The sequence below is a fragment of the Pelophylax lessonae genome, assembly GCF_965119305.1.
Source record: "Pelophylax lessonae genome assembly, chromosome: 12".
NCBI classification, from domain to species: domain Eukaryota; kingdom Metazoa; phylum Chordata; class Amphibia; order Anura; family Ranidae; genus Pelophylax; species Pelophylax lessonae.
Genome location: NC_138779.1, coordinates 219,616,093 through 219,631,092, shown reverse-complemented (window position 1 = coordinate 219,631,092; position 15,000 = coordinate 219,616,093).

Here is a 15,000-nt window from a genome sequence, read left to right as displayed (position 1 = left end):
AGGCCGGGAGATCAGAGGTGAGGCCACCGGAGGATATTGGCGATGGCGACAATGTTGAAACTTTAATAACGTTTTAATAAACCCGCTACCGGCCGTTCATTTGGTATTCACTATAATGTGTGCATTCTTAATTATACATTTGCTAAGTCAATGCTTAGGATTCTCTAATTAGTTTCAAGTCAGCCAAATATCTCATTAAGACGTTCGCATTGACAGATCTTTTCTTTTTTTTTCCCCCCTACGCTGTACCCGGCCCCACCAGTTAAAGGAGAAGAACATGCAGATGGTTTGGAGGTCTTCCTGTAAATTATGTATCTGCAATGTTAAAAAAAAAAAAAAAAAAAAAAAAAAGAAACACACACACACCTAGATCAATCCGGGTTCACCCATATGCTGCCGCGGGTTCATGCCTGGGATCCGGTGCTTTCCTGTTCACCAGTTCAGGTGGGAATCGGGCCCGAATTTTCGCACCTGAATCAGAAGCAAAGATGCACAGGACCCTTTTTGAATGCAGACTGCGGCAGCCCTGGAGCTGTGCAAAGCCGGTCACACTCGCCTGTCATACCGGAAAAACCCGAATCCAATTCACATATGTGAACCCGGCCTCAAGGTTTGATCTAGGTTAGTGCCAGGGTCAAGGTTTGGGGCAAAAAGGTCAGAGAGTCAGTATACTTTAGGCAGGATTTATTTAACCACTTCTGGACCAGAAGGATTTTCCCCCTTAATGACCAGGCCATTTTTTTGCGATTAGGCACTGCGTTACTTTCGTGGTCCTGCGACGCTGAACCCAAATAAAATAGATGACCCTTTTTTCCCCACAAACAGAGATTTCTTTTGGTGGCACTTGATCATCTGTGTGATTTTTATTTTTTGCAATATGAACAAAAAATTAAATAACTAAAAAAAAGAAAGAAAGAAAGAAAAGGGAAAAAAAGAAAGAAAGAAAGAAAAGGGAAAAAAAGAAAGAAAGAAAGAAAGAAAAGGGAAAAAAAGAAAGAAAGAAAGAAAAGGGAAAAAAAGAAAGAAAGAAAGAAAAGGGAAAAAAAGAAAGAAAGAAAGAAAAGGGAAAAAAAGAAAGAAAGAAAGAAAAGGGAAAAAAAGAAAGAAAGAAAGAAAAGGGAAAAAAAGAAAGAAAGAAAGAAAAGGGAAAAAAAGAAAGAAAGAAAGAAAAGGGAAAAAAAGAAAGAAAGAAAGAAAAGGGAAAAAAAGAAAGAAAGAAAGAAAAGGGAAAGAAAGAAAAGGGAAAGAAAGAAAGAAAGAAAGAAAGAAAGAAAGAAAGAAAGAAAGAAAGAAAGAAAGAAAGAAAGAAAGAAAGAAAGAAAGAAAGAAAGAAAGAAAGAAAGAAAGAAAGAAAAGGGAAAAAAAGAAAGAAAGAAAGAAAGAAAGAAAGAAAGAAAAGAGAAAAAAAGAAAGAAAGAAAAGGGAAAAAAAAGAAAGAAAGAAAAGGGAAAAAAAAGAAAGAAAGAAAAGGGAAAAAAAAGAAAGAAAGAAAAAGGGAAAAAAAAGAAAGAAAGAAAAAGGGAAAAAAAAGAAAGAAAGAAAAAGGGAAAAAAAAGAAAGAAAGAAAAGGGAAAAAAAAAGAAAGAAAGAAAAGGGAAAAAAAAAGAAAGAAAGAAAAGGGAAAAAAAAAAGAAAGAAAGAAAAGGGAAAAAAAAAGAAAGAAAGAAAAGGGAAAAAAAAAAGAAAGAAAGAAAAGGGAAAAAAAAAAGAAAGAAAAGGGAAAAAAAAGAAAGAAAGAAAAGGGAAAAAAAAAAGAAAGAAAGAAAGAAAGAAAGAAAGAAAGAAAGAAAGAGGAAAAAAAAAGAAAGAAAGAAAGAAAGAAAGAGGAAAAAAAAGAAAGAAAGAAAGAAAGAAAGAGGAAAAAAAAGAAAGAAAGAAAGAAAGAAAGAGGAAAAAAAAGAAAAAAAGAAAGAAAGAAAGAAAGAAAGAAAAAAGAAGAAAGAAAGAAAGAAAGAAAGAAAGAAAGAAAGAAAGAAAAAAAAGAAGGAAGAGCGACAACTTTGAGAAAAAAAACTATATTATATATTTTTCACTTTCTGCTATACAACATTCCCAATAAAAAAAAAAAAAAAAATCTAAATTTAAATATTTTTAGGCCAATTTGTATATTTTTAGTAAAAAAAAAAAATCCCAAAGAGCGTATTTTGATTGGTCTGCCCAAAAGTTATCGCGTCTACAAACTAGGGGAAAGATCTGTCATTTTAATTTATTTATTTTTTTACTAGTGATAACAGCGATCTGCGATTTTTTGCGGGACTGCAACATTGCGGCGGACAGATCGGACCCCTAACTGCCATTTTTGACACTTTTGGGGGGACCAGTGACATTACTACAGTAATCAGTGCTAAAAATATGCACTGTTACTGTACTAATGACTGGTCAAAGGGTTAAATGTGAGCCTAGGGGGTGTTTTCTAACTGTGAGGGGGATGGGCTTGTGACATCAACACAGAGAACTGTGTTCCTAAATAGGAGGAACGTAGAAGCTCTGCATTGCTTCCTGAGAGAACAACGGTCTACTGTGTTTGCAACAGCAGACCGCCGTCATCTCTTCACAGGGAGCGATCGCGGGGGCCAGGTGGCAATCACAGGCTGGCCCCGTGGATCGCCTTTCCCACCGGCAGGTGGGCGCACGTGCCCCTAGGATCATTTCCGCGAACCGCCATACAGGTACGGATATTTGAGGGAACCTGCTGGCCATACATGTTCAATTTTTGTTGTACAATTTTCTGTTAGATTTACCACAAACCACATAAATAGGAGGTCAAAGCAAAACAACACTTTCACTTGTAGCCAATTAGGCAGTCCTTTGTACTACATAGTTGAAGGTAAATTTCAAGAAAATTGTATAGAAAATTGTAAGAAAACGGTATCATGTATGGCCAGCCTTAGTGTCAGAGTCCGTGTGTTTTAGGTAGGAAAAAACAAAAACCAAAAACACACAGCACTGATGCTTCTGGGCTGTACTGCGGTTACAAGCAACAAATAACATACACACACATGTGGTATGGTTGGGATTGTCAGGAGAATTTATTTTGAGTTGTCCTTTAACCACTTTACCTCCGCTCACATGGAGGCTACTGCGGCAAAGTGCCGCGATCCCGTCCAGCGACGTAGACCTACGTCGCTGGACTCCGCCCCTTGTGGGCGGTGCTCGCGCGCCGCCGGAGGCTCGCTCCCGCTGTGTTCATTCACAGCGGGAGTCGGGCCAGCGGAGGAGCAGCGGCGATTGCCGCTGCTCTGCCCCGATCGTCGGGGATCTAGTGTGGAGATCCGCCCGCTGTGTGTAAACACAGCGGGCGGATCTCCATAGTGACAGGGACTGACAGATCGGAGTGTTCAACATAGCTGGACATCCGATCTGTCCTTCTGTCACTCAGTCACCTCCCCCCCCAAACGTTAGTAATCACCAGGCATACATTAACCCCTCCCTCTCCAATAAAATTAACCCCTTCCCTGCCAGTGTCATTTTTGCAGTAACAGTGCATATGTATAGCACTGATTACTGCAGTAATGTCACTGGTACCCCCAAAAGTGTCAAAAATATCAGTCAAGGGTCCGATCTGTCCGCCGCAATGTCGCAGTCCCGCAAAAAAAAAAAAAAAAAAAAAAAAAAAAAAAAAAAAAAAAAAAAAAATCGCAGATCACCGCCATTACGCGTTAAAAAAAAAACACCAAAAATGACAGAAATCTTTTCCTTAGTTAGTAAACGCAATAACTTTTGCGCAAACCAATCAAAATACGCTTATTGCGATTTTTTTTACTAAACATAGGTAGCAGAAAACAAATTGGCCAAAAATTTAAAAAAAATTTGATTTTTACATTTTTTTGGGGGGGGGAATTTCATATAAAAAAAATGTGAAAAATATTGTTATTTTTTCAAAATAAACGCTCTTTTTTTGTTTATAGCGCAAAAAGTAAAAATCGCACAGGTGATCAAATACCACCAAAAGAAAGCTCTGTTTGTGGGGAAAAAAATGACGTAAATTTCGTTTGGGTACGGCGTCGCACGACCGCGCAATTGTCAGTTAAAGTCGCACAGCGCCGAATCGCAAAAAGTGGCCTGGACATAAGACAGCAAAATGCTCCGGTGGTAAAGTGGTTAAACCACTTAAGCTCCGGAGGATTTGGCTGCTCATAGATCAGGCCCCATTTTGCGATTCGGCACTGCGTGACTTTAACGGAATATTGCGCGGTCGTGCGATGCGGTCCTTTTTTCCCCCACAAACAGAGCTTTCTTTTGGTGGTATTTGATCACCTGTGCGATTTTTAGTTTTTGCGCTATAAACTAAAAAAAAAAAAAAAAGAAGAGCGACAATTTTGAAAAAATAACTTTTTTAAATTTGTTTTTAAAAAATGTAAAAATCTAAATTTTTTTTAAACATTTTAGGCCAATTTGTTTTTTGATACATATTTTTGGTAAAAAAAAAAAAATCCCAATAAGCGTTTTTGGAATGGTTTGCGCAAAAGTTATTGCGTTTACGAAAGATTTATGTCATTTTTATTGTTTTTTTTTTTAAACTAGTAATGGCAGCGATCTGCAATTTTTTTTGCGTTTTGCAGGACTGCGACGGACAGATCGGACCCCTGACTAACATTGTTTACACTTTTGGGGGTACCAGTGACATTACTACAGTAATCAGTGCTATACATATGCACTGTTACTGTAAAAATGACACTGGCAGGGAAGGGGTTAACTTTATTGGTGATCAGTGGGTTAAATGTATCCCTAGGGGCGTGATTCAAACTGTGGGGGGGCGTGGCTAGTGATATAACCACAGAGACATACGATCCTACATACAGTGCCTTGCGAAAGTATTCGGCCCCCTTGAACTTTTCGACCTTTTGCCACATTTCAGGCTTCAAACATAAAGATATAAAACTGTAATTTTTTGTGAAGAATTAACAACAAGTGGGACACAATCATGAAGTGGATAAAAATTTATTGGATATTTCAAACTTTGTTAACAAATAAAAAACTGAAAAATTGGGCGTGCAAAATTATTCAGCCCCTTTACTTTCAGTGCAGCAAACTCTCTCCAGAAGTTCAGTGAGGATCTCTGAATGATCCAATGTTGACCTAAATGACTAATGATGATAAATAGAATCCACCTGTGTGTAATCAAGTCTCCGTATAAATTCACCTGCACTGTGATAGTCTCAGAGGTCCGTTTAAAGCACAGAGAACATCATGAAGAACAAGGAACACACCAGGCAGGTCCGAGATACTGTTGTGGAGAAGTTTAAAGCCGGATTTGGATACAAAAAGATTTCCCAAGCTTTAAACATCCCAAGGAGCACTGTGCAAGCGATAATATTGAAATGGAAGGAGTATCAGACCACTGAAATCTACGAAGACCTGGCCGTCCCTCTAAACTTTCAGCTCATACAAGGAGAAGACTGATCAGAGATGCAGCCAAGAGGCCCATGATCACTCTGGATGAACTGCAGAGATCTACAGCTGAGGTGGGAGACTCTGTCCATAGGACAACAATCAGTCGTATACTGCACAAATCTGGCCTTTATGGAAGAGTGGCAAGAAGAAAGCCATTTCTTAAAGATATCCATAAAAAGTGTTGTTTAAAGTTTGCCACAAGTCACCTGGGAGACACCAAACATGTGGAAGAAGGGGCTCTGCTCAGATGAAACCAAAATCTAACTTTTTGGCAACAATGCAAAACGTTATGTTTGGTGTAAAAGCAACACAGCGCATCACCCTGAACACACCATCCCCACTGTCAAACATGGTGGTGGCAGCATCATGGTTTGGGCCTGCTTTTCTTCAGCAGGGACAGGGAAGATGGTTAAAATTGATGGGAAGATGGATGGAGCCAAATACAGGACCATTCTGGAAGAAAACCTGATGGAGTCTGCAAAAGACCTGAGACTGGGACGGAGATTTGTCTTCCAACAAGACAATGATCCAAAACATAAAGCAAAATCTACAATGGAATGGTTCACAAATAAACATATCCAGGTGTTCGAATGGCCAAGTCAAAGTCCAGAACTGAATCCAATCGAGAATCTGTGGAAAGAACTGAAAACTGCTGCTCACAAACGCTCTCCATCCAACCTCACTGAGCTCGAGCTGTTTTGCAAGGAGGAAATGGGCAAAAATTTCAGTCTCTCGATGTGCAAAACTGATAGAGACATACCCCAAGCGACTTACAGCTGTAATCGCAGCAAAAGGTGGCGCTACAAAGTATTAACTTAAGGGGGCTGAATAATTTTGCACGCCCAATTTTTTCAGTTTTTTATTTGTTAAAAAAGTTTGAAATATCCAATAAATTTCGTTCCACTTCATGATTGTGTCCCACTTGTTGTTGATTCTTCACAGAAAATTACAGTTTTATATCTTTATGTTTGAAGCCTGAAATGTGGCAAAAGGTCGCAAAGTTCAAAGGGGCTGAATACTTTCGCAAGGCACTGTAGCAGGATCGTATGATCTCTGCAGTTACATCAGGAAGAATGACAGACGGCTGTGTTTACATCAGCCGCCTGCCTTTCTCCCTCTCCAGCGGGAGATTGCGAGTGACCACCGGTCACACGCGCGGGGATCACTGCGAGGGAGCGTGCCTCCGGCGGCACGCGCTCGCCCCCTACAGGCTCCTGGGCGAGCGTCGTAGCCCTACTTCGGTTTGCCCAGGAGCAGCTGACTGCCGCAGTAAATAGTCGTGCGGCGGTCGGCTAGTGGTTAACTTGCTTTTATTATTTCCCCACAAAAGTGGGAGTTAACCTTTTATTTTATAGCTCCACATGTACCCCTATTACACAGCATTAAATATATCGCTGCTTCTGATAACCATTGCGGCATTATCAGTGAAACGCGGCGCTTTTATCAGCCACGCGCAGGCACTCAAACAAAAAGAAGTCAAAGGCTCCCCAACGCAGCTCCTCGTGTCTTCTCAGACTCATTACTCACGTTTTCACTAAATGAATCTACTCAACGGCTGGAAATTGTATAAGGATAAAAAAGATCCGGTTATATTTAGCTCCATATACTGTATGCCCCGTCGAAAAACGCGTTCTCAAGGTGAGCTTCCTAAACGATGTCTGGAGGTGATACAATAGAGGAAGGAGAACGGCACTTACAAAGCCGGGATCTGGGCACTTTACATTGCTACGTCTTTGATATATTTTATCTCTTAGTATTATATTTCCAATGTGATGACTTTTAAAGGATTATAATGCGCCTTTTAAATAAAAAATTCAGCCGATAATAGCCTCATCCTTCAAGAAGAAAAGCCCGGCTGCGGTTTTTCACCACGTAAAGCATCTAAATATTATTGATGCGTACATATCGTTCAGCTCCGTATGCGATATAACCGCGCAATGCTAAATATTTGACAAATTCCGGGACGAGAAGCTTACTTAACCACTTAAGCCCCGGAAGATTTTACCCCCTTCCTGACCAGGCCCTATTTTGCGATTCGGCAGTGCGTGATTTTAAGGGACAATTGCGCCGTCGTGCAACGCTGTACCCAAAATGAAATTGATGTCTTTTTTTTCCCACAAACAGAGCTTTCTTTTGGTGGTATTTGATCACCTCTGCGATTTTTACTTTTTGTGCTATAAAAAAACAAAAAAAAAAAAAAAAAAAAGAGCGACAATTCTGAAAAAAATATATTTTTCACATTTTTATTTTTTTTATATGAAATTTTTAGAAAAATCAAAATTTTTTAACATTCTAGACCAATTTGTTTTCTGCTACATATGTTTGGTAAAAAAAAAACAAAAAAAAAAATGCAATAAGCGTATTTTGATTGGTTTGCGCAAAAGTTATTGCGTTTACTAACTACGGGAAAGATTTTTGTCATTTTTATTATTTTTTTCTTTAACGAGTAATGGCAGCGTTTTGCGTTTTTTTTTGCGGGACTGCGACATTGCGGCGGACAGATCGGACCCTTGGCTGACATTTTTGACACTTTTGGGGGGACCAGGGACATTACTACAGTAATCAGTGCTATACATATGCACTGTTACTGTAAAAAATAACACTGGCAGGGAAGGGGTTAACTTGATTGGAGAGGCAGGGGTTAAATGTGTCCCTAGGGGCGTGCTTCTAACTGTAAAGGGGCGTGGCTTGTGATGTAACCACAGAGACATACGATCCTACATAGCAGGATCGTAGGATCTCTGCAGTTACACCAGGGTGAATGACAGGTGGCTTTGTTTACATCAGCCATCCGCCCTTCTCCCTCTCCAGCGGGAGATTGCAGGTGGCCAGCGGACATCCGAGGCGGCGGTCACTCGCGCGGGGAGCACAGTGAACGAGCGGGAGCGCTCGCCCCTATTGACTCGCGGGTGAGTGATGTGTATATATACACGTCACTTTGCCCAGGAGGGGCTGACCGCCACCGTAAATAGTCGTGTGGCAGTCGGCAAGTGGTTAAAGCGGCTTTCCGGCCACATACACATTTTTTACCTAAAAATACCCCCCTAATTTTAAGCTATCCCCAATTACCCTAACACTAACCCCACATTACAGGTCATTACAGTTATAGAATTAAGATAAATACTTACCTTTAAAATTGATTGCAGAGCGCGGCCATCTACGGTGTGGGCATCTGAAGCCGTGGGGTCCCCACTGTGTCCTTCTTCCGGATTTCTGGCTACCCAGAATGCCAATCTCGCGCATGCGCTGTAGATTTCGATTGGCAATCAGAGTAGTGGCTGGCGCCGTTCCCATTGCATCCTGGGATTGATGACGCTCATCTCCCAGGATGCAATGCAAAGGAGGAAGTGACGTCAGCGGCCGTGTCCGTACAAGGAGGAAGAGGAAGGAAGGTATGTTTATTTTCATTAAAAACAAGGGAAGTGAAAAAAAAAAAAAAAAAATGTATATTAACTATCCAATTCTTTTTCAGGTTTTTTTTTTTTGCTAACTGATGCTGCAAAAATATTTTTAGGGTGGAACTCCACTTTAAGTCTGCGGTGGTGCAAAAACCTACAACGAAAAAAAATGTAAGTGAACAAAAAACGTGCATGTGAACTTAAGGGTGTGCTTTTAGTCTACCCCATCGAAGGGGTAGGACCTCTACCCTAATCCCCCGGGGTGCAAGGCTCCTGACAGGGACAAGGGGTTTACAGACCCCGTTCTTCTAGGCCAGGGGTCCTCAAACTATGGTCCTCCAGCTGTTGCGGAACTACACATCCCATGAGGCATTGTAAAGCTCTGCCAATCACAGACGTAACTAGGCATGATGGGAATTGTAGTTCCTGAACAACTGGAGGGCCATAGTTTGAAGACCCCTGTCCTAGGCAGCTGAAGTTGACCCCAAATACTTGGTCAAGGGGCTCTTCTGAAGGGAGGAAGGAACCTGAGGGCCACACATCCTCCCCCCAGATGTCAGGGTAAGCCCAAGGACTCACACCCTTCATCCGTGAGAAAAACACACACAAAAGTGTAAGAGTGACAACACGTGGAAGGATATAAATATGTAGCACCCTCCTAGGTAGGTGCTAGTGAGGACATGGCTCTGTTTGATGGGGGGTGAGTGTAGCACCCTCCTAGGTAGATGCTAGAGAGAGAATATAGTTTTTGGCTCTATCTGCCTATCAGAGGAGCAGCAGGGAAATCTTTATTGCTTTCTGCCTACCAGAGAGACGGATCTGTGAGTTAGGTCTTCTCAGTATGCGATTTATTGGGTCTAGAGCAGTGTTTCTCAACTCCGGTCCTCGAGGCACATTAACAGGCCAGATTTTAAGTATTACCTTGGGGAGATGCAGACTAGAATACTGCAATCCCTGAGCAGCAAATGAGATCACCTGTGATGTAGTTCAGTTTTCTTGCAAACCTGGCCTGTTAGTGTGCCCTGAGGACCGGAGTTGAGAAACACTGGTCTAGAGAATGTTTCATGCTGGTCCAATAGGGGGGCATGTTGGACAGTGGGGGGGGACCTGACCAATGGGTACACAGGCTTTGATACAGTACCGGTGATTGGTAGAGATAGGCTGTGTCGGTGCATTATGGGATACTGTATAAAAGCCAGGAGCACATGTGCTGCGGGGTCTTTGGCTGGTGAGCAGAGTCCTGGAAGGAGGGTGGTGGCTGCCTCCTCCTCTGTAGCAATGGCACACGGTCACAGGCAGTTGGCCTGGGGACCAGAGGAAAGGAACTGAACCCAGAGGTCCAGGAGAACTGACTGGAGGGGTGAAGACACTGTAGACCCTCGAAAAACAGTATTGTGAGTACAGGGGATCGTGTCTAGGGGCCTGACCTGAGGGGGGGCCACCCCGGTGTAGGATAGTCAGAGGACGCGTGTCAGTCTGTTGAGTGAAAGGAGATACTAGGAGGGTATCCTGAAGATAATCTACCCCAACAAGTTGTTTATACAAAGACCCCATATCATCTAGTGGCAAGGTGAATCTGCAGCCTGGCTACATCTTCAGACAGGAGTCCTCATCCCTGACTGATCATTGACTGAGTCAAGAAGTAAAGTGTTCAATTGTGAATGCCAGTGTTGCTAATGGTAACCCAGGGGGACCTGAGAGTGTATTATCCAGCAGTCCTCAAGGGGCAGTGCTACAAATAGAAAATAAAGAAGTGTCCGTGCCAAATGTGCATTGGCCTAGGCCCTGAGGCCTGGTAGACAAAAATTGCAAGGCCAGGCCCTAAAAGGCGCAGTGCAAAAGGAAATCAAATTTGGTGACCATGTGCCTTTTCACACCGTGGGGTCCCACACCCAAGTGTTACTAAAAGCACCCCTAAGGCGACCACTCCCAGGGGACACAGACCCCGTGGACCTTCTGCCCTCTTGGCCCCTGGTTAGACAAGGTAGACTGTTCAAATCAGGAGATAATGGGCTCTTCCAGCTTTCCCAGGGGAATTACTCCCGTGCCTCAACTGCCTGTGAGCGCCCCGGTTTCTGTTCCAGCCGGACTGGTACCAACCTTCCAAGCCCCCATCACTCCAGCAGGTTTGCATAGCCGCCACCCAACCTTGGTCAGGTCAGATGACAGCACAGCGCCCCCACTGGATTACTGATAAGAACAGATACTACACTTGATCTTAGCCAAAAGGCCAAGAAGCTTACTATGTGTGACGGTAGTCACCATCACTGGGGATGAAAGGGACACTATATGTGGGGCTTGTTATTGTTAAATGCTTGTATCCCATTATTCTATTGCAGCAGCCCTCCCTAAAGACTGTCTACTGTTGGAAAGTTGAATATACCTGTGTGTCATGTTACGGAATGTAGTTTACCCCACCCTGTGTCATTATGCAAAGGGTGGGGGGATTGTCCCCTGAGTGTATATCTCTTTGTGCCGGTGTTTGAATAAACAGTCTTATGCTTCTTACCACCCTACACTGATGTCTCGACAAGTGACTGGGTGGGCTAAGGGATCTTGGATCGTGCTAGTACCAGGCAAGGGAACCTTATACAGTGGAGATACCTAGGCTGGGTATAGGAGCTCCGTTACACCTCGTTACAGGCATACCCCACTTTTAAGTACACAATAGGACCAGAGCATGTATGTAAAATGAAAATGTACTTGTAGCAAAGCAATATCCTTTTTCACTTCTCAATGCACGTAAATACACTAGCTCTATAGGAAATCTTGGTCAGCTTGACACGGCACTGCTCCTGAACCATAAGTGACAGGGACACCAAACTTGGGGTGTGTGTTAAGGGGACCCAGGACTAAGACATATTAGATTACCTAGGCAAGCTGGCTAACCCCAAAAATCAGATATATGTTGTAGTCCTGAGTCCCTTCTTGGTACTCCCCAAGTTTGGTGTCCCAGTCACTTTTGGTTCGGGAGCAGTGCCATGTCAAGCTGACCAAGATTTCCCATAGACCCCAATGTGTCCATACTTGCGAGTATACGTAAAGTGAGGGTGCGTAAAGTGGGGTATGCCTGTACTGAATGATTAAGTGCTTATATATTATGGAGATCTTGATGAACGATGGACATCCACCTGTGCCCCAGAGGAGCTTACGCTCTAATGGCCTTGTTTTAGGAAAACAAACAATTGTTATATGGTTATATAGTTTCGGTGTATCGCACAGATCTACATAAAGATCAAACCATTTACATTCGCCCTTGCTACAGAGAAGCTTATAACCTAATGTTCTCACCCACTGCAATCATATACAGCTCATTATTATATTTACTGTATAAAGATCTAACGTACTCCATCTCACTTCACCAACAATGAAAAACGCATTTCACGCCAGGCAAAGCTAACCTTCTATTGCCTCCCAGACACCATTTAGGCACTTAACTTTGATGTGCAACATTGAAGGCAACTCAACTATCAGATGGCGTCACTGAAGGTCCAACACGATATTATTTCTGACTGCATTACCAACAAGCCTTTTTCTTACACTTGTTTACAAGTTAAAAATCAGTATTTTTTGCAAGAAAATTACTTAGAAACTATATTATAGAATATATATATATATATATATATATATATATATATATATATATATATATATATATATATATATATATATATATATATATATATATATATATATATATATATATAAAATTTTTTTTTTTTTTTTTTTTTTTAGAAGAGACCCTAGAGAATAAAATGGAGATCGTTGCAATACTTTATGCCACAACGTATTTGCACGGGGGTCTTACAAACGCAACTTTTTTGGCAAAAATACACTTTTTTTAATTAAAAATAAAAAATCTGTAAAGTTAGCCCATTTTTTTTTCTATAATGTAATAGAGAATGTTACGCCGAGTCAATTGATACCCAACATGTCATGCTTCAAAATTGCGCACGCTCGTGGAATGGCGAAAAACTTCGTACTTAAAAATCTCCGGAGGCGACAATAAAAATGTCTACAGGTTACCAGTTTAGAGTTACAGAGGAGGTTTTGTGCTAGAATTATTTCTCTCGCTCTAATGATGGCGGCGATACCTCACATGTGTGGTTTGAATACCATTTACATATGTGGGCACGACTTGAGTATGCGTTCGATTCTGCGCGCGAGCTCGGAGGGACGGGGCACTTTAAATTGTCTTTATTTCTTATTTATTTTACCTTTTGTTTTTTTATTTGTACACTGTCCCTTTAGCGCCGGTTCACACTACCGCGACGCTACTTCGGGTGGCGACCTCCGAGGTCGCGGTGCGAGCAGCACGCCGCGACCTCGGAGCGCCACCACGGACTTCATAACATTGAAGTCTATGGCGGTCGCCTCCTGGTCGCCCCAAAGAAGCTCCGGACCCTTTTTCTAGGTCGGAGCGACTTGTGTCGCTCCTATTAGAACGGGTCCGTAGCTTCCCTATGGGAGGCGACCTACGGCGACCTGTGAGGCGCCCGTTGAGGGTACTTGAGGACTGCGTTTGGGAACCACTGTTGTAGACCATTGTGTTCCTTCAACCTTGTGTTAACAGTTTGGTGAAGGCCCTTTTCTGTTCCACCATGACTGTGCCCCTGTGTGGCCATGGTAGGAGGGGGGAACAACTTCAAATTAATGGAAGTGGGGGTAGGGGGTTACTCCATATTAATGGCCATGGGGGAGCAACTCTATATCATGACTATGGAAGGGGGGAGGCAACTCCATAATAATGACTGACTACGATGGTGGAAGAATGAGTTTGGGGGGGGGGGGGGGAAGGAGTGGGGGAGACACCTCTTTATTAATGACCATGACTTTTGGAATGGGATGTTCAAGCAGAACATATAGGTGTGATAGAAAAGTGTCCACAGGCTTTTGGTCATATAGTAGCAGTGGGTTTTTGGAAAGCTAAAAATAAAATACCCCAAGCTGAGCTTTAACCACCTGCCGCCCGCGCTATAGCCGATAGACGGCTACAGAGCGGACTCGAATTTCCGGGAGGCCGTCTTTAAACGGCCTCCCAGTGACAGGCTCCCCGCGCGCTCCCGCAAGCATGCATCGGGAGAAAATCTGTCTCGGCCATGTCCCTTGGACACAGCCAATCACAGATCGTGGTGAATGGCCAATCACAGCGGCCATTCACCACGTGATCGGAACACCCAATGAGAGATGATCTCATATGTAAACATATGAGATCATCTCTCATCGCCAGCGCTCCTTCCTCACACAGAGACTGCAGTGTGAGGAAGAGGAGAGCCGTCAGCGGTAAGGGGAACACAGAGGAATGTAATCAGGGCACTGATCATCAGTGCCCTGATTACACAAGAGAAAAGAAAATATGCCATTACTGCCCACAGTGCCCGCCATCAGTGCCCCCCCATCAGTGCCCACACTCAGTGCCCATAGTGCTGCCAGTCAGTGCCCATCAGTGCCTGCTCATCTAGGCACTGATGGGCACTGACTAGCAGCACTATGGGCACTGATGGTGCTGCCCATCAGTGCCACCCGTCAGTATCCATCAGTGCCACCCGTCAGTATCCATCAGTGCCACCCGTCAGTATCCATCAGTGCCACCCGTCAGTATCCATCAGTGCTGCATCTCAGTGCCGCCCGTCAGTGCCACCTCTAAGTGCCCATCAGTGCCGCCTATCAGTGCCCATCAGTGCAGCCTATCAGTGCCCGTCAGTGCAGCCTATCAGTGCCCGTCAGTGCAGCCTATCAGTGCCCGTCAGTGCAGCCTATCAGTGCCCGTCAGTGCAGCCTATCAGTGCCCGTCAGTGCAGCCTATCAGTGCCCGTCAGTGCAGCCTATCAGTGCCCATCAGTGAAGGAGAAAAATGTATTTATTTTCAAAATTTACTCACAGAAAATAAGAAAAAAAACTTTTTTTTTTTCAAAATTTTCTGTCTTTTTTCTTTTTTTTTTTAGTAAGAAATAAAAAACCCAGAGGTGATTAAATACCACCAAAAGAAAGCTCTATTTGTGTGAAAAAAAATGATAAAAATTTCATATGGGTACAGTGTAGCATGACCGCGCAATTGTCATTCAAAGTGTGACAGCGCTGAAAGCTGAAAATTGGCCTGGGCAGGAAGGGGGTGAAAGTGCCCAGTAGGCAAGTGGTTAAACATAGGGCTGGATTCAGCCTCAGGTCCATGCCGATAGGCAACCAAGGCAAGGCAATAGGGAAATCC